At 38.2% G+C, this 20,290-nt stretch overlaps 1 protein-coding gene across 22 annotated transcripts in view; it reads left to right on the plus strand.

The window, feature by feature from the left end:
• Nucleotides 1-20,290, plus strand: part of WDPCP (WD repeat containing planar cell polarity effector) — a 729,520-nt gene that overhangs the window by 372,377 nt on the left and 336,853 nt on the right. The gene's annotated exons all lie outside the window — the stretch shown is intronic.

Raw genomic sequence — 20,290 nt, forward strand, 5'->3', positions numbered from 1 at the left:
GGTTCTCTCTCTACATTTCTGTCTTTAATCCATTTTGAGTTAATTTTTGTATATTATGTAAGGTAAGGTTCAACTTCGTTCTTTTGCATATGAATATCCAGTTTTCTCAGCATCGTTTGTTGAAAAGATTGTTCTTTCTCCCCATCGAATAGTCTTGGCACCCTTGTGGAAGATCATTTGACCAATTATGTGAGGATTTATTCCTGGGATCTCTTTTCTGTTCCACTGGTTTATGTGTCTGTTTTTATGCCAGAACCACACTGTTTTTGATTAGTTTTGTAATATATTTTGAAATCAGGAAATGCGAATCCTCCAACTTTGTTCTTCTTTTTCAAAATGGTTTTGACTACTGGGGGGCCCTTGATATTCCCAGTCAGCTTTTAAACAGGCTCAACTCTTCTCCATTTAAACAAATGAACCCAACTCTTGGTCAGTACCACATTCTCCTCCAGGTACCATCATATCATATCCTTCTCCTTCCAAATCAAATTTCTCAACAAAATTGTCTGTATTTAGAGTCTCCATTTCCTTCTTGCTTACTCAGCATTCACCAACTTTAATCATGCTTTTTTCCTGATTATTACACAGCCAAATCTTCCACTAAGGTTGTAGAAAACCTCCATATCACTAAATCTAGTAGATGTAAAAAAAATCTTATCATCTTAAATACACAGTAGCAGTTAACATTACTGAGTACCCCTTGTTCTTGAAATTTTTTTTTTTTTGTTCTTTCAGTGTTCTCTCTATTTCTTTTTCAGGTCCGTGTTCCTTTCCCCTGTCTTTGAATGTTGGAATTCCTCAAGGCCCAATTCTGAACCATCTGCTCTCCATTCTGAACTTCTAGATTATCAAATTTATAACCACAGCTTCCATGGTTCCTCCTAGAGCTCAAACCTCTCCCCTGTGCTCCAAGGTTATAAATCCAGCTGACTACTTAATGTCTCCCCTTAAGCAGCTCAAAGATAGCTCAGACAGTATCTTTAAAATGAAACGCAGAGACCCCTCTTTGGTCCTCTTCCACCATTCCCAATCTCAAGGAATGGCCCTGACTTCCATCCATTTATAGAAACCAGAAACCTGGAAGTCAGCTATTTATCTTCGAAATTATCCTCTTCTTTATCCAACTCCTTCTTTCCCTCCATATCCAACTAATCTCTGGTTCTTGTTGATTTTAGTTTCTAAATTTCTCTCACCTCTGCCAGAGGTTCTCCATCCCTTTCTGCATATTTTTAGCCAGAACCTCCTCACTTCTTCTCTCTCTAGACTACTTCAAAACTTCCTAACCACTCTGTCTATTCCGTGTGTGCCCCTACCAGTCTGCTCTCCACATAGTAGTCAGAATGATTTTTTATTTAATTAATTATTTATTTATTTTTTATTATACATTAAGTTCTAGGGTACATGTGCACAACGTGCAGGTTTGTTACATATGTATTACATGTGCCATGTTGGTGTGCTGCGCCCATTAGCTCATCATTTACATTAGGTATATCTCCTAATGATATCCCTCCCCCCTCCCCGACCCCATGACAGGCCCCGGTGTGTGATGTTCCCCACCCTGTGTCTAAGCATTCTCATTGTTCAGTTCCCACCTATGAGTGAGAATATGCAGTGTTTGGTTTTCTATCCTTGTGATAGCTTGCTGAGAATGACGGTTTCCAGCTTCATCCATGTCCCTACAAAGGACATGAACTCATCCTTTTTTATGGCTGCATAGTACTCCATGATGTATATGTGCCACATTTTCTTAATCCAGTCTATCATTGATGGACATTTGGGTTGGTTCCAAGTCTTTGCTATTGTGAATAGTGCCGCAGTAAACATACGTGTGCATGTGTCTTTATAGCAGCATGATTTATAATCCTTTGGATATATACCCAGCAATGGGATGGCTGGATCAAATGGTATTTCTAGTTCTAGATCCTTGAGGAATTGCCACACTGTCTTCCACAATGGTTGAACTTTTTAAAAAACAAATTTGTTACTCCTCTGCTTAAAACCCTTCTACAACTTTGGAGGACAGGTGGGAAACTGGAAACTGATTAAAAGGGATAGAGAAACGTGGGTAAGGGGATACAGGGATGAGAAGAAGACTTTTAATGGTACACCTTGGTATAATCTGCTGTTGTGTTCTTTTGGAGCTACATGAATGTATTATATATTCCAACATGAATCAATAATTTGAATTTTAAAAATTATAACATCAACAAAACTGGTCCCAATCTACCTGCATTTTAAATTTCATCCCTTACTGCACTCTTTTTTAATCTCATTGGCCAAGCTACACCAGGTGTATTAGGCCGTTCTTGCATTGCTATAAAGAAATACTTGAGACTGGATAGTTTATAAAGAAAAGGGGTTTAATTGGCTCGTGGTTATGCAGGCTGTACAAGAAGCATGTTGCTGGCATCTGCTTGGCTTCTGGTGAAGCCTCAGGGAGCTTTCAATCATGGTGGAAGGCAAAGGGGGAAGCCAGCATCTCACATTGCAGGAGCTAGAGCAAGAGAGAGTAGGGATGGGAGGTGCTACACATTTAAACAACTAAATTTAGTGAACACTGTCTCACTATTGCCAGGATAACACCAAACCATGAGGAATCTGCCTGTGTGACCCAAATACCTCCCCGCAGGCCCCACCTCCAACACTGGGGATTACATTTCAACATGAGATTTGGGCGGGGACAAATATCCAAACTATATCACCAGGCTTCTGTCAATCCCTTATATTCTACATACTATCTCTTGCTACCTGGCCTTTGCATGCACCATTCCTAGCTCTGCCTAAAATGCCCTTTGCTTCCCCTTACATGGAAGTAACACATTCTTAACCTTAGATCCCAGACTATCAGTTGTCTCTTCCTCAAGGAAGCCTTCCCAGAGAAGCTTTATCCTTTATTTTGTGGTTTTAGAACATCATGTATTTCCTTTTTTTCTGCTTATAAGAGACTTAGTGGCTGGGCGCAGTGGCTCACACCTGTAATCCCAGCACTTTGGGAGGCTGAGGTGGGTGAATCACGAGGTCAGGAGATGAAGACCATCCTGGCTAACATGGTGAAACCCCACCTCTACTAAAAATACAAAAAATTAGCTGGGTGTGGTGGCAGGCACCTGTAGTCCCAGCAACTCAGGAGGCTGAGGCAGGAGAATGGTGTGAACCCGGGAGGCGGAGCTTGCAGTGAGCCGAGATCGAGCAAGACTCCGTTTCAAAAAAAAAAGACTTACTTTATTTTCATGTATTTTTTGTTTTGTTTTTTTTCTCTTTTATTGATACATAATTTACATATTTGTGGGGTACATGTGAGTGTTTACATGCAAAGAATGTGTAATGATCAAGTGTGAGTAATTGGGATGTCTGTTAACTTGAGCGGGTAGTATTTTTACATGTTGGTATTACTTCAAGTTCTCTCTTCTAATTATTTTGAAATATACATAATATTGTTGCTAAGTATAGTCATCCTAGTCTGCTATCAAACATTATAACATTTCTTCTATCTAACTATATGTTTGGACTCATAACCGAACTCTCTCCCCCACCCCCGATTCCCAGTCTTTGGTATCTGTGCCTTCTATTCTCTACGTCCATGAGGTCAAGCTTTTAGCTCCCATATATGAGTAAGAACATGTAGTACCTGTCTTTCTGTGCCTGGCTTATTTCATTTAACATACTGACCTCCAGTTCCATCCATGTTGCTACAAAATGGATGATTTCATTATTTTTTATGGCTGAATAATATTCCATTGGTTATATACACCACATTTTCTTTATTCATCGATCTGTTGATGGGCATTTAGATTGATTCCATATCTTTGCTGTTATGAATAGTGCTGTGATAAACATGTGAGTGCAGATATCCTTTTGATATAAATATATTTCTTTTCCTTTGGATAGATACCAAGTAGTAGGATTTCTGGATTGTATGGTAGATCTCCTTTTGTTTTGTTTTTCTTCTTTTTTTGAGACAGAATCTCACTCTGTTGCTCAGGCTGGAGTACAGTGGCGCAATCTCACCTCACTGCAACCTCCCCCTCCCAAGTTCAAGCCATTCTCTTGCCTCAGCCTCCTGAGTAGCTGGGACTACAGGCACATGCCACCACTTCTGGCTAATTTTTTGTATTTTTAGTAGGCACAGGGTTTCACCATGTTGGCCAAGCTGTTCTCAAACTCCTGAGCTCCAGTGATCTGCCTGCCTCAGCCTCCCAAAGTGCTGGGATTACAGGCGTGAGCCACCATGCCAGGCCTCCTTTTGGTTTTTGATAAATCTCCATACTATTTTCCATAGTGGTTGTACTAATTTACATTCCAACCAACAGTATATAAGAGTTCCCTTTGCTTTCTTGCCAGCATGTTATTTTTTGTCTTTTAAATAATAACCATTCTAACTGGGGTGAGATGAAATCACATTGTGGTGTTAGTCATATACCTCTTGTCTATATGTATGTCTTTTGAGAAATGTCTATTCATGTACTTTGCTCATTTTTTTAAATGAGTTTTTTTTTTTTAACTGTTGAGATGTCTGAATTCCTTGTATGTGCTGGGTATTAGTAGTCCCCTATTGGATGAGTAATTTGCAAACATTTTCTCCCATACAAGAGGTTGTTTCTTCACTCTGTTGATTGTTTCTTTTGCTGTGCAGAAGCATGTAAATTTAATATACTCTCATTTGTCTATTTTTGTTTTTGTTGCCTGTGCTTTTGAGGTCTTAGCCATAAAATCTTTGCCTAAACCAATGTCCTGAAGAGTTTTCCCTAGAACTACTACTATTTCTAGTAGTTTTATACTTTTGGGTTTAATCCATCTTGAGTTGACTTCTGTATATTGTGAGAGATAGGGGTCCAGTTTCATTCTTCTACATATAGAAGAATAAGTGGTTATCATTTATTGAAGAGGGTTTTCTTTCCCCAGTGTATGTTCTTGAGGGCTATGGAGAAGATCAGTTGGCTGTAAATATGTGGATTTATCTCTGTGTCTCTAGTCTGTTCCATTGATCTATGTGTCTGTTGTTATACGAATATCATGCTGTTTTGGTTTCTATATCCTTGTAATATGTTTTGAAGTCAGGTAGTGTGATGCCTCCAGCTTTGTTCTTTTTGGTCAGGATTGCTTTGGCTGTTTGGGTTCTTTTTTGGTTCCATACAAATTTTAGGATTATTTTTTCTATGTCTGTGAAAAGTGGCATTGGTATTACATTCAATCTGTAGATTGCTTTGGATAGTATGGTCATTTTAACTATGTTAATTCTTTTAATCCATGAGCATGGTATTTTCTTTTCACTTGTTTATGTCCTCTTCAATTTCTTTCGTCAGTGTTTTACAGTTTTTCTTGTAGAGCTCTTTCACTAAATTAGTTAAATTTATTCCTAAGTATTCTATTTTTTGTAGTTACTGTAAATGAGATTGTCTTCTTGATTTCTTTCTCGCCTAGTTCATTATCGTTGTATACTGATTTTTACATGTATGCTGATCAGTGTACTACTGATTTTTATATGTTGATTTTTGTATCCTGCAACTGAATTTGCTTATCAGTTCTAAGAGTTTTCTAGTGGAGTCTTTTGGTTTTTCTAGATATAAAATCATGTCATCTGCAAAGAGGGACAGTTTGAAATTCTGTTTTCCAATTCGAATGCCTTTGATTTTTTTTTTTTTTTTCTTGCCTGACTGCTCTGTCTAGGACTTCTAGTACTATGTCGATTAGGAATGGTGAAAGTGGGCATTCTTGTCTTATTCCAGTTTTTTGTTTTTTTTTTTTTTTTGAGACGGAGTCTCACACTGTCACCAGGCTGGAGTGTGGTGGTGCGATCTCGGCTTACTGCAACCTTGGCCTCCTGGGTTCAAGCGATTCTCCTGCCTTAGCCTCCCAAGTAGCTGGGACTACAGGTGCACACCACCACACCTAGCTAATTTTTGTATTTTTAGTAGAGATGGGGTTTCACCATGTTGGCCAAGATGGTCTTGATCTCTTGACCTCATGATCTACCTGCCTTGGCCTCCCAAAGTGCTGGGTTACAGGCGTGAGCCACCGTATTCCAGTTTTTAGAGTAAAAGCTTTCAACCTTTCCTTATTCAGTATGATGGATGGTCTTTCTATGCCTAGTTTGTTGAGAGTTTTTATCATGAAGGAGCGTTGAATTTTATTACATGCTTTTTCTGCATCTTTTGAGATGATCATATAATTTTTGTCTTTCATTCTGTTGATGTGATGTATCATGTTTATTGATGTGCATGTGTTGAACCATCCTTGCACCCCTGGGATACATTCTTCTTGATCATGATATATTATCATTTGATGTGCTGTTGGATTTGGTTTGTTAGTATTTTGTTGACGATTTTTGCATCTATTTTTATTTAGGGATATTGGCCTGCAGTTTTAGTTTTTTGTTGTATCCTTGTCTGGTTTTGGTATCATGGTAATGCTGGACTCATAGAATGAGTTAGGGTGAATTCATTCCTCTTCAATAGTTTGAGGAGGTTTAGTTCTTCTTTATACATGTGGTAGAATTCTGCAGGGAATCCATCTGGTCCTTGGCTTTTCTTTATAGGGAGACTTTTTATACTGATTCAGTCTTGTTATTGGTATGCTCAGGTTTTCTGTTTCTTCCTGATTCAGTCTTGGTGGGTTGTATGCATTCAGCAATTTATCCATTTCCTCTAGATTTTTTAGTTCGTTAGCATATAATTGTACCTCTTAGTCCCTGATGATCTTTTACATTTCTGTGGCATCAGTTGTAATGTTTCCTTTTTCACTTATGATTTTATCTGGGTCTTCTCTTTTGTTCTTGGTTATTCTAGCAAGTAGTTTATCCATTTTGTTTGTCTTTTTGAAGAACCAACTTTTCTTTTTTTGTTTTGAGATAGAGTCTTACTCTGTCACCCAGGCTGGAGTGCAGTGGAGCAACCTCGGCTCACTGCAACCTCGGCTCACTGCAACCTCCACCTCCCAGGTTTAAGTGATTCTCATGCCTCAGCCTCCCTAGTAGCTGGGATTACAGGCATGTGCCACCAAGCTCGGCAAGTCTTTGTATTTGTAGTAGAGACAGGGTTTTGCCATGTTGCCCAGGCTGGGCTTAAAGGCATCAAGTGATTCGCCTGCCTCAGCCTCCCAAAGTGCTGGGATTACAAGAGTGAGCCACCGTGCCTGGCCTGAAGAACCAACTTTTCATTTCATTGATCCTTTGTAATTTTTTTTAGTCTATTTTGTTTAGTTTTGCTCTGATCTTTATTATTTTCTTCTCTCTGCTAATTTGGGGTTTGATTTGTTCTTGCTTTTCTTGTTCCTTGAGGTCTATCATTAGATTGCTTATTTGAAATCTTTCTGTTTTTTTGATGCAGGTGTTTATGTCCCAAAAACACAGCACAGGTTTGGGTATATTGTGTTTCCATTTGCATTTATTTATTTATTCATTTATTATTTATTTATTTTAGACAATCTCACTCACTCTGTTGCCCAGGTTGTTTGATGGTGTTTGTTTTATTCTTGTAAATTTGTTTGAGTTCATTGTAGATTCTGGATATTAGCCCTTTTTCAGATGAGTAGATTGCAAAAATTTTCTCCCATTCTGCAGGTTGCCTGTTCAGTCTGATGGTAGTTTCTTTTGCTGTGCAGAAGCTCTTTAGTTTAATTAGATCCCATTTGTCAATTTTGGCTTTTGTTGCCATTGCTTTTGGTGTTTTAGACATGAAGTCCTTGTCCATGCCTATGTCCTGAATGGTATTGCATAGGTTTTCTTCTAGGGTTTTTATGGTTTTAGGTCTACCATTTAAGTCTTTAATCCATCTTGAATTAATTTTTGTTTAAGGTGTAAGGAAGGGATCCGGTTTCAGCTTTCTACCTATGGCTAGCCAGTTTTCCCAGCACCATTTATTAAATAGGGAGTTGTTTCCCCATTTCTTGTTTTTGTCAGGTTTGTCAAAGATCAGATAGTTGTAGATGTGTGGTATTATTTCTGAGGGCTCTGTTCTGTTCCATTGGTCTATATCTCTGTTTTGGTACCAGTACCATGCTGTTTTGGTTACTGTAGCCTTGTAGTATAGTTTGAAGTCAGGTAGCGTGATGCCTCCAGCTTTATTCTTTTGGTTTAGGATTGACTTGGCAATGCAGGCTGTTTTTTGGTTCCATATGAACTTTAAAGTAGTTTTTTCCAATTCTGTGAAGAAAGTCAATGGTAGCTTGATGGGGATGGCATTGAATCTATAAATTAACCTTGGGCAGTATGGCCATTTTCACGGTACTGATTCTTCCTGTCCATGAACATGGAATGTTCTCTCATTTGTTTGTGTCCTCTTTTATTTCGTTGAGTAGTGGTTTGTAGTTCTTCTTGAAGAGGTCCTTCACGTCCCTTGTAAGTTGGATTCCTAGGTATTTTATTCTCTTTGAAGCAATTGTGAATGGGAGTTCGCTTGTGATTTGGCTCTCTCTTTGTCTGTTATGGGTGCATAAGAATGCTTGTGATTTTTGCACATTGATTTTGTATCCTGAGACTTTGCTGAAGTTGCTTATCAGCTTAAGGAGATTTTGGGCTGAGACGATGGGGTTTTCTAGATATACAATCATGTCATCTGCAAACAGGAACAATTTGACTTCCTCTTTTCTTAATTGAATATCCTTTATTTCTTTCTCCTGCCTGATTGCCCTGGCCAGAACTTCCAACACTATGTTGAATAGGAGTGGTGAGAGAGGCCATCCCTGTCTTGTGCCAGTTTTCAAAGGGAATGCTTCCCATTTTTGCCCATTCAGTATGATATTGGCTGTGGGTTTGTCATAGATAGCTCTTATTATTTTGAGATACATCCCATCAATACTTAATTTATTGAGAGTTTTTAGCATGAAGCGTTGAATTTTGTCAAAGGCCTTTTCTGCATCTATTGAGATAATCATGTGGTTTTTGTCGTTGGTTCTGTTTATATGCTGGATTACGTTTATTGATTTGCATATGTTGAACCAGCCTTGCATCCCAGGGATGAAGCCCACTTGATCATGGTGGATAAGGTTTTTGATGTGCTGCTGGATTCGGTTTGCCAGTATTTTGTTGAGGATTTTTGCATCAGTGTTCATCAGGGATATTGGTCTAAAATTCTCTTTTTTTGTGTGTCTCTGCCAGGCTTTGGTGTCAGGATGATGCTGGCCTCATAAAATGAGTTAGGGAGGATTCCCTCTTTTTCTATTGATTGGAATAGTTTCAGAAGGAATGGTACCAGCTCCTCCTTGTATCTCTGGTAGAATTCGGCTGTGAATCCATCTGGTCCTGGACTTTTTTTGGTTGGCAACCTATTAATTATTGCCTCAATTTCAGATCCTGTTATTGGTCTATTCAGAGATTCAACTTCTTCCTGGTTTAGTCTTGGAAGGGTGTATGTGTCGAAGAATTTACCCATTTCTTCTAGATTTTCTAGTTTATTTGCATAGATCTTTTTTCTTTATTTTTGTCTGACTGGGATGTTTTAAAAGTCCCGTCTTCAAGTTCTGAGATTGTCTCTTCTGCTTGGTCTAGTTCATTACTGATGCTTTTGACTGTATTTTGTGTTTCATAGAAGGAATTCTTCAGTTTCTGTATTTCTCTTTGGTTCTTTTCTATATTTCTCTCTTTGGTAAATTTCTCATTCATATCTTGAATTCTTTTTCTTATTTTGTAGTATTATTTTTCAGGATTCTCTTGTATCTTACTGAGCTTCTTTAGTATCATACTTTTGAAATCTTTTTCTGGAAATTCTTGAATTCTTTTTGATTGGAATCCGATGTTGGGGGATTATTATATTTCTTTGGAGGTTTTATATTTCCTTGCTTTTTCATACTTCCCGTGCTCTTACATTGATAGCTGCCCATCTGGTGTAATAGATGTTTCTTCCAGTTTTTTGAATGTGTTTTTGTAGGGGATGACTTTTTCCTGAAGTTATATCAATTCTCTTGGTTGGATGGGGTGTTTTGGCTTTGATTCTGAGTGTGTTCAGTAGTATAGTCTCTGTATGATTTCTTCATCTGGAAACAGCATCAGTGGTATCTGTGATTTCCTCAGTGGTTTAGGGTGTGGTTATTTGTGGGGGCTATGGTGAAGTTTTGCTGAGGACAGGGGTGCCAGTTGGGCTAGTCTTCAGGCCCCAGTGGTAGTAGTGGTGGGCTGAGTGTGCCTGATCTTGGGTCCTGGGGCTGTGTGCAGTGGCACTGGTGTTAGCAGTACCAGGCAGGTCAGTTACTGGACCTTCAGATGGTTTGTTTAAATGTTAGTAGTGGCAGTGGTGGGCCAGGTGTGTGAGTGGGTTCATGAGTCCCCGGGCAGCTGGCATGGTATGGGTGATGCCAGTAGCAGTGGTGGGATGACTCTTTCGGTCCTGGGTGGTGCATACTGGTGTTGGCTGTGGCTGCAGTGCAGGGTTGCCACCCACAACCCCAGACAGGTAGCAGCACCACAATGCTGCTCAGCAATGGGGGAGGAACCCTGTCTCTCACATGTAAGCCTAGGCATGGAGGCCATTCCACTGTTGGGGACTCAATCACCACTCATAGCCCCAGACAGGCAGCCCTCCAGCTCACTTACTGACTATGCCTGCAGTGGTGTGTGGAAAGGAAGAAGGAGTCCTGGTCTCTATGTGTGAGCCCAGGAGCAGAGTTTGTGCTACTGCTCGAGGCACGGTCACTTCTCACATCCCTAGATAGGGAGCTCTGGGGCTCTGGAAAGCATGCACTTTGCTTTCCTTTGTCCTGGGGGCTCCCTTTTTGGTGCACTGCACTCTTCTTTCCCCGAGGATTAGTACTCTTTGTAGGCTAAAGTACTGGAGACCTCATGGCACCTTTGGGACCAACCAGTGCTGTATTGCTGTAGCCTTCTGAGTGGACACTGGGATGTCAGTGGAAGCTGTTAGGATGTGGATATATGGGGACTGTGGTTTTCAGGGCAGGATGCAGTCCTGTGACAGCTGTGTAATGGTGCCCAGCTGCAGCCACTTAGGTCTCAGGGGTAGGGTCCATAACCCAGTACAAGTTTTCTGTCTGGTGTAGTGCCCTCTCAGGGTCTCCAAATCACACCATGCTAATATCGGGGTTTGTGTGGGTAGAGGAGGTCTCTTGTGGTTCAGATTGCAGCAGTCCATAGTGGGGATGTGGACTGCTGAAGTTCTGTGACTTACTCTTTCCTGGCATTACCAAGCCCCTCAGGGTCCCAGTCAATCTTGGATGAGGTGGCCACTTGCTTTCTTTTCCTTCTGTACCTCAGGTGTTTCCCATGACTTCTCTGTTAGACTGTAGTTCTCTCCTAGATTTTCTATTCAAGGTGCAATTATCTATTCATAATTTTGGTCCTTCTTTCTGGAAAGTGGGGGGGTATCTGATGTCTCTAATCAGCCATATTGAACTGCATTTCATGTACTTCTTGACACTTATTGCAGTTCCAGCTGGACATTTATTGTGTGACCATCTAATGACTAACTACCTCACTGACTTGACTGAAAGTTTCAGGAGAGAGGTTATCAAATATTTGGGAGGAGAAGTTGTAAAACTCCCTGCAAATATTTTGTGATAGATTTTTTTTCACTTTTATTCAAGTTGTTAATTGATAAATAATAATTGCATATATTTATGGGGTACAATGTGATGTTTTGCTATAGGCATACATAGTGGAATGATTAAATCAAGCTAGTTAACATATCCATCGTCTCACATACCATTTTTTTTTTGTGGTGAGTACATTTGAAATCTGATACTTTAGCAATTTTGAAATATACAACACGTTATTATTAACTTTAGCCACTGTGTTGTACTATAGATCTCTAAAATGTATTTCTCCTGTCTAACAAAAACTTTGTACCTTTTGACCAGTATCTCCCCATTTCCCCTACCCCTAGCATGGTAACTACCATCATACTCTCTAGTGCTATGAGTTTTACTTTTTTAGATTCCACATGTAAGTGAGATCATGCAGTATTTGTCTTTCTGTGCCTAGCTTATTTCCCTTAGCATAATGTCCCACAGATTAATCCATGTTGTCACAAATGACAGAATTTCCCTTTTTAAAGGCTGAATAGTATTCCATTGAGGATATATACCACATTTACTTTCAGTGATCGTTTTTATTCTCAAAGATTTTGGGGTTTCATATTTCTAACTAAACAAAACATAATGGTAACAATTTAACAGTACTCACTCTAAGAGATTTCTGCTGTGCTTAAACTCACCATAATACTCTATGCTGATAAATGAGGAAGCATATCTCATTGCATATTAAGGGTGTGTGTGTGTGTGTGTGTGTGTGTGTTGATGTATTTTTAATTAACTCAGGTAGCATGGTTGTAAGTCTTTGAGAGGGGCCTATTATATGAAAAGTTGCCAAGCTTACTTTCTTGAAACATTATTCAAAGATTATTATTTCATGGACTCTGCTTTGAGAAATGGTCTTTTTTCATTTATTCTTTTTTAATTTATGCCACATTAGTATGGATTATGGAGGAGAACTGGAAGTTGTAAAGGGCAACCGTTGAGTGTGGTCCTAGTAAAAGAGAATGGACAAGGAGGTATATTAAAAGTGGTAGATCTGAGCTAAATGGAACAAAGAGTATCAGCAGAATTTACTGATGAATTTGAAGTTTGTTAGCTAAAGGTAAGAGATTAAAAAGGGCGATCTCATACCAAATGAACTGAAAAGAGATTTAGTGGAGATCTTTATTCCCTCTTTTAATGTTTTTAAATTTAAAATAATAAAATGATTTCTGGTAATCATAAAATGGCATAGTATACAAATAGATACATAGTAAAAACTATATGCCTACCCGAAACTCATTCCCTTCTCCAGTAGTAACTGTGTTCAGCAATTTGGCTTATATCTTTTTTCAAACACTCATCTGTGTATGTGTATGTATACACACATTTAAAAATAATGGAATCACTCTATACATATTTTTCTCTAACTTTCTTTACGTAACAATATATGACCATCTGTCAATGATCTATATCTACCTCCCTATTTTTACTAGATACATAGTAATCCATAATTTGTATATACCATACTTTACAATTATTAATGGCAATCTTTTTAGTAAATATGGAAATTGGACATAGATGAGTAATCAAGGCAATGTAATAAGAACAAAATGGTCTTAAAATTTTTTAATAAGTTAAATAGCAGAGACGAGGACTCATTTCAGTTTCTTATTTGATCCTTTTAGTGAGGAACAACTCTTAGTGCATTTTCAGTATTCCGACTTTTGAGAAACACATTTCTAGCATCTCTTTAAAACCATAAAATAAGAAGTATATTTGTGGCCAGATATTTTAAGCGTTCCCTTTTTTTGAAAATTTTTATAGAAAAATACTGAATAACACACAAAAGTTTTAAAAAATCATCCCTAATATCAATTTTTAAAAATTTTATAAGGCAAGAAGTTGAAGTTTGTGCCCTCTGGGTTCCAATTTTATCTCTGTGAGATGCCTGCTATCAACAGCTTTGGTTTTATTTTTTCTGATATTTTCTTGTGTTTCTACAATTTCTTTATGCGTATATGTACCCATACTACTCTTGTTTTTTTCCTAGTAAAACAGAATGATGCTACTTGTGTAGGTCTGTAACTTTTAAAAATGCCTCCCCCCACCTTCAACAAGGTATCATGCAGTTGGGAAAAAATTTCTGATTAATTAAATTTATTTATCTTTTATGTTATCTCCATTTATTTTCTTGTACTAACAACATTAACAATAGCCAAATTCAGATGTGACTGATTTATTAACTGGAATGGCAATTTATTAATTTACTATGTGAGATATATTTGGCATCATAGACATTGCTCATTTCCTTGGGGCATTACCTCACGGATAAGTTATTCAAGAGACTGAAGTATAGATAAGAAGGCTGATTGGTGAGCAGAGAATGAGAACAAAGGCAAGAGGGTGTTCTAACAAGATATTTCTTTCAAGCTAAGGTAGCTCGATTACTTGCTATGGGGCACTTTCAATCTTGAAAAGTAGCATTAGTCATCAAAGTGATAGCCCTGAACATGGTTAGAGACACACAGGGTGGGTTTCCTGTGGACTGCTGATCTGGACTGTGCACTGCCCACCACTCCATTTGAGATATCTGACCAGGCTGTCATACATGAGAGAGGATAGCTTATCACATTACCCTTTCTTTATGTGAGAAAAGGATTGATTAAAATTTGGGAAGTTTCCAAATCTGCCTAATGAAGACATGGAAAACATCTTTGCTTCCACAGCAACTCATTTAAAAGCACTCTTTTAAAGAGAGGCTCTGTGAAGATGGCTAATATATAAAGGTGGTGACAGCTGCAGTGTCTCTAGACGTTGCCAGATGTCATGTCTCCTGGTGGCCAAAATCATCCCCAGTTGAGAACACATGCACAGTTCCCAATAGGGTTTACCTCCTATGAGAATGTAATGCTGCAGCTGATCTGACAGGGGGTAGAGCTCAGGCGGTAATGCTTGCCCACTCACCGCTTACTTCCTGCTGTGTGGCCCGGTTGCTAACAGGCCACAGATGGGTACTGGTTAGTGGCTTGGGCATTGGGGACCCCTGGTTTAGAGGGAGACTGGTTTGAGTGAAGAAAAGAGCTGGAGAGAGAAAAATCAGATGGGATATTGCATGGAAGTCAACTGAGAAGTGAGAGTTAAGGATATTAGTTCCTAAATAGTGGTGAAGGAGTATATAGGATTTGTCATTAATAGACCTGTCTTGGTCTCCAGTTTCCCACTAATTATGAGACCTTTGATTAATTGCTTTACCTTTCTGATTGGGAATTAGTATGAGCATGAGATTAACCTTATTACTATTGTTTTTAAAACTTGCATACTTATTTTGTATCAGTTATACTGTCATTTTACATGCATTATGTTGCATATAAAAGTCTTCTGTAAATTATAAAATAATATACAAAAAAAGTGTTATCTGATTTGCCTTTCTCTTTACTTCTCACCACTGCTTTTAACTCTTTAGATCTTTAAAACTACTGACAAATACAAAATCTACTTTCGGACCTTGTTTTATTTTGAGATGCCTCCCTTTACCACCTTGCCTGCTCTTTTTTATTTTCTGAGCTACCAGAAGCCTCCCTCCAACCCCTTGCAATGGAATAGAACACTGTCTTGGTGCTCTTTTTCTTTTTTGTCCTACCAAATTTGACCATGTTTCTATGGTCAAATACTTTCTAGGAATGATCACTTTTCTTTTATGGAAATATAGTTAGCAGGATTTTAAAGTTAAATTAGGGATTGAAATATGGCATCATTTGTTTTATAATGAGAATAAGTGAGAAAATTAGGTTTATTAAATTGAAATAGACTTTGCAGGCAGATTTCTAGGTACATTGTATTCCATATATTGAATAACACCGTACAAATCTTTGGGAAATCCCACTGGGAGACCCCAGTGAGGAACCTCACTTCTCTATCCAGAAAAATACTTGTTTATTTCTTGTTCTTTTGTTTTTTCTCATTAAGTCAGTTCTCTGTAGTAAATCAACTAATTTTTTTAAAATTCTTAACTATATTTACTTTTGTTTCCTGACATGTAGGAGGAACTTACGTGTTTTTTTTTTAACCTACTGAATGAACAAAACTCAGATGTTATTTATGTTTTGTTTCAATTAATGATGTCATCTGATATAATTTTCTCATTTCCCTCAAAGTACCATTTCACTTCCAATTTAATCCTCAGTCTAAGTACTGTAGACTTTAGGGTTAAGAGAAGCCAATTTGAAGAGCCATCTGGGGATTGTGAGAATCATTTCTGAGTTTCTTAAAGAGAAAGCTTACCTTCCCAGTATGAGCTTATTTGAAGAAAATGAAAAGGAGCAAATGAGAAAGGCAACATAAAGAGACATGGTCAGAGCAGGAATAATAAGGAAGGTACTTTTTGTCTGGCGGGGTGTCAAAGAAAAAGAAGAGTTTCGGTTTCTATTTGCCTCAGTTATCTCCTGCACAACATTTAAACAACATTCAAATTGGGACAGTGTTGGGAGATACCACTGGCCTTCTCGTTGGTTCATCCTGCGGGTCTTTTCAGTTCAGATCTGCTTCAGAGATGCCTCCCTTTACCACCTTGCCTGCTCTTTTTTATTTTCTGAGCCACCAGAATCCTCCCTCCAACCCCTTGCAATGGAATAGGACACTGTCTTGGTGCTCTTTTTCCTTTTTGTCCTACCAAATCTTACATAGACCCTTTCCATTTTGGAGGTCTTAAGGACTAACCACTTTGGGGAAACAGGCAGAGGTGAGAATAGCACTTCCCTGTCTGGGCTGGAATATTCTTTCCTTGACTATATTTTTCTAACTCTGGTTATCTCCTTTACAATATCCAGGAGTATTTTTGGCACCAGTATTTGGCAACTCTATGCTTCCCCATAGGCTGTTTTATAAAAATGCATTAATTAGCTTATTAATTGATTTATACCTTCTTATTCCAAAATCTGGTGTCAGGGATGCCTCTAGTCCATAGGACATTTGGAAATATGAAATGGTGGACATACTTGATCTTTCAGGTGTCCAAACTCAGGTTCAATAAGAGGGCTAAACTGATCTTTTGGGTCAGAATGTCCCAGAGCTCAGACCTTAGATCTCTTTCTGTCTTTCCACTCATTTTTTAAAGGAGAGCATGTCCAGTACCATGGCTTTAAATACTACCTTTGTATTGTTGATGACTCCCAGATATACCTCTGTAGTCCCCCATGAAGTTCAGACACATTTCTGATTATGTACTAGATCTCTCCACTGGTATGTCCATAAATACTTTAAACTTAACGTGTCAGAATCAAACTCTTGATTCTCCATAATCTAAATTTGCTTTTCTTCTAGCATTCCCAATCACAGTAAACTGTTGCTCAGGCCAAAAATCTTTGAGTCTTTCTCTCATGTGCCACATTCAATTTTTCAGCAAGTGCTAGTAGATACTTTTTAAAATATATCTCAAGTCTGCCCACTTATCATTTCCTTCAGCATTACCATTCTAGTCCCAAGCCATCATCTCTCACCTCAACCACTGCAATAGGCTTGTGATGGTCTCCTTGCTTCACTCTTGCCCTGATCCCCCACTTTAAAACATAAATTATATTATAGTTCTGTGCTGCTTAAAACTCAGTAACTTCTCATCAACAAGGTCTAACCTAACCTGGTCCTTGACTGCCTCTCTGACTTCATCCTCTATGAATATCCCTTTCACTTACTCCCCTCCAGCCACACTGGCCTAGCTTTCTTCAATCAGCCTAGGCACATTGCCACCTCAGAGTTTTTGCATTAGCTCTTCTCTCTGCCTCGAACTCCTTTTCTCCAGATATTTATGTGGCTTGTTCTTTTACTTCATTTGAGTCTATATTCAAATGTTATTTCCTCAGAGAGGCTTATTTCTTTATTAGCCATCTTGCTTAAAGTAGCACCCTCCTAAATTTGCTCAATAGTTCTTATTGCTATTGTACATTATATTAAAACTATTTGTTTTATTATCTGTGTCCACACTTGAATGCAGGCTCCATGAGGCCAGGGAGGGCAAGGGCATTGTCTGTTTTGTTCATTGCTGTATTCTCAGCACTTGGAACAGTGCCTGGCTCATATGATATACTAAATATATATATTTTGGGGTAAATGAGTGAATTTATGAAAAAGTGGCTGTACCTATTCTTTGAGAAGGATTCTGAAGGAATGTCCAACCTCACTTGGCAGGATCCATAGTCTCCAAATCACTGCTCCTGCCTCCATGCATAGATCAGTTATCTAACCAGTGTATGCATGCTTTTGGCTCCATGACACTCACCCCTCTGAATCTTTTCCGGCATAAGTTCCCTCATTTACTTACTCTCACAGGCTGTACTTTCCTTCTTCATCTCATAAAAGTGGGTTTTTAAAAGAATTTTATAACAAACGCTCATACATAGAAAAAGCAGTTTTTGTTAGGATATGAGAGTTATTTCATGAGAGCAGTGGTGAGAACAGAAAACAAGGTAAAAGAAATTAGACACTTGGAAAAATTAAATTCCAGAGTTCTGAAGGAACTTGCAAATATTTTGGAGATAATATCCTTGTGAAATCATAGCCAATGGGAGAGGCAACAAAAGATTGCATTTTTTACTAATTGTAACTCACCTGAGTGTCACATATCTAACATTGAGTCCAACCTGGGTTACAAGGTTTTTAAAAAGACAAATGTGCTCAGAGTTGGTTAACAACGTAGTGAGGATATTTGTTATTTGATATAGGATTCAAAGGGGTGAGCGTCATGGAGGCAAGAGCATGCATACATTGGTTAGATAACTAATCTATGCCTGGAGGCAGGAGCAGTGATTTGGAGACTATGGACAGCATCCTACAATTAATGGTTGAATAATAATAATAATTGCAAACACTGTGTGCCAGGCATTATTCTAAATGTTTTTTGTAAAAAGTTATTTAATCCTCATCCTATGAAGTTGATACTATCATGTTTATTTTCAGGTGAGGAAATGAAGGGACAGAGAGGTTAAATTACACTGTCAGTGTCACACAGCTAGTAACAAGTAGCCAATATTGAATTTATTCTGATTTCAGAGTCTGTGCTCTTAACCACTGTGTTATTATCCTTGAATATTTGAGGTGGGTGCTACCGAAGAATAATTGGGGTGACTGTTGAAGTTGTAGGGAGTCAGTTGTATCCTCAGCCTCAATCTCAAGAGTCACCACCTCCTTATCAGTCAGACTCTGAGTCTACCCAGTATGTACTTCTATAATAGGTCTGGTAAACTGGTAACAGCACTTCATTAGTTATTTGCTTTGAACTCGACCTCTTTCTATTAACCTACTTTATTTAACCTACTTTAAGAATTATATTTGATTTCTTTTTGAGCCCTTAAATTTAATTTAGTGCTTGGCATATAATGAATATTCAGTTTTTGGTGAATTAAAAAAATGAATGAAGGATCTTTAAATTGATTACAACTGACCCATGGTAGAATAGTTTTCCTGTGAAGCAGTGAGCTCCTGATCACTGGCAATATTCAAGCATGGGCTAGATGCTTGAAGGGATGCTGCAGAAGGAACATCCATGTCATATGAAAATGGAAAATTAGACCAAGTTTTTTTTTTTTTGTAACTGCAAATTATCTGGTGTTCCATTGAGTTAGTTGTGATTCTTTCTCCAAACATTTATTGAGCACCTACTGTATTCCTGGCACTACAAAGATAAATGTGGCCAAGCCAACATCCATAAGGAGCTGGTAGTCAATGAGTAATTAGGAAAAGAAGTGCTTAAGAGTATAGGTGTAAAGCTTTAGTAGATAAAAATAAATAGAAAAGGGTAGATTTTAGAGATGTTTTGAATAAAGGAGGAAGGGGAGAAGTAGATATAAAAGATGTCCCTAAAATTGCCCATCTGAGAAGGAATTTGGGGAGTTAAGACCACCTGCTGTGTTGCTATGGGGGGATTCTTCAAAAGGGAAATATCACCATTTGCCATTAAGGTATGTGGTAGGGCTGGGTGTAATTCAGTAGAGATTAATTTGTGAAGCATTTTAAATTTCTTGAAACAAATGTGCCTTCTCTTAGTAGTCTCCAAAACCCATAAAAATGATTAAGTACCCTCCCCCCAACTCTCTGCCCCTGTAGAGGTATTAACGCAAAATGGAATAATCTGTTAACTCAAATAAAGGTAAGCTTTCTGGTGACTAGGACAAGAGTTCTAACAGTAAATGCAAAGCAACTCTTCAGTTTCTTTTCTGAATCATGTGCCTGGAATCTGTTAGGCAGTGAGGAATGGTGGTCTGTCTTTATATTACCCTGGTCCCTCATGCTGCTTATCTTTCACACATGTCCAAATATGTCTCAACACAGAATCATCCTCCCTAGCTGGGACATGATGCCTAGGTGGGTGGGGGATTCCCCTGTTTTGTTTAAAATCAAAGTTGTCTTTGAATTTGGCTAGCATGTTTGTGATTAGTTTACTGACAATTGGTTTTTTTTCTTCTTATACCATATGTTATTCCATGATTCATCAGCTTTGAGTCTGTTGCCTTGAAGGTGAAACAATTTCTTCCAATGTTGATATTTCATAATCTCATAGATAACAAGCATACGCATATGCATAGTCCTTTCAGAAGTTTTAAACATTTGGAGATGAATGAATTATGCTGCCACAAATGGAAAGGAGCAGTATAAAATTATAATGGTGATATTCAATCATCTTTTGTTGAGTGGTTTTGTGAACACTGATATTGATAAAGCCTGGATGCTCTACTATATTCCTTTATTTCTCCTTGTGAAATTGTTTCTGATATGTGTTGTTTATGATTTTAAAAATTTAACATTTTACTTAATTGCCTTGATTTACATGTATTTTAAAATT

The sequence above is a fragment of the Pan troglodytes genome, chromosome 12 (genome assembly GCF_028858775.2).
Source record: "Pan troglodytes isolate AG18354 chromosome 12, NHGRI_mPanTro3-v2.0_pri, whole genome shotgun sequence".
NCBI classification, from domain to species: domain Eukaryota; kingdom Metazoa; phylum Chordata; class Mammalia; order Primates; family Hominidae; genus Pan; species Pan troglodytes.